The sequence below is a fragment of the Myotis brandtii genome, unplaced genomic scaffold (genome assembly GCF_000412655.1).
Source record: "Myotis brandtii unplaced genomic scaffold, ASM41265v1 scaffold15, whole genome shotgun sequence".
In the NCBI taxonomy this organism is placed as follows: Eukaryota; Metazoa; Chordata; class Mammalia; order Chiroptera; family Vespertilionidae; genus Myotis; species Myotis brandtii.
This window is the reverse complement of record NW_005355410.1, coordinates 692,468-692,770: the sequence shown is the minus strand read 5'-3', so window position 1 is coordinate 692,770 and position 303 is coordinate 692,468. Positions and strand designations below refer to the sequence as shown.

General features: G+C 70.3%; 1 protein-coding gene across 4 annotated transcripts in view; it reads left to right on the top strand.

Moving 5' to 3' along the window:
- The window catches only part of LRCH1 (leucine-rich repeats and calponin homology (CH) domain containing 1), a 239,925-nt gene that overhangs the window by 218,561 nt on the left and 21,061 nt on the right, over nt 1-303 (top strand). The window lies entirely within an intron of this gene.

Below are 303 nucleotides of genomic sequence, written 5' to 3'. Positions count from 1 at the left end.
GCTCTGGCGGGAGTCTTCAGTCTCCGGCCAGAGCTGCTCCTGTAGCTCCTCCCCCCCTGCCCCCCCCAGCTTGATCGCTGCTTCACCTGCAGACCTCGCCAACGGGCTCCTGGGTTCCAGGGGGCCGCCTTGCCTGTGGCCTGGCTTTCCGATCATGAGCACGATCACAGGCCGCAGGCAAAGCGGCTCCTGGGTCCCGGTGGGCCGCCTTGCCTGCGGCCTGGTTTCCGATCACAATCACGATCACGGCCGCAGGGTCCCGCCGCCCAGGGCCGCACACGGGGGTCCCAGCTGGGGGCGGGC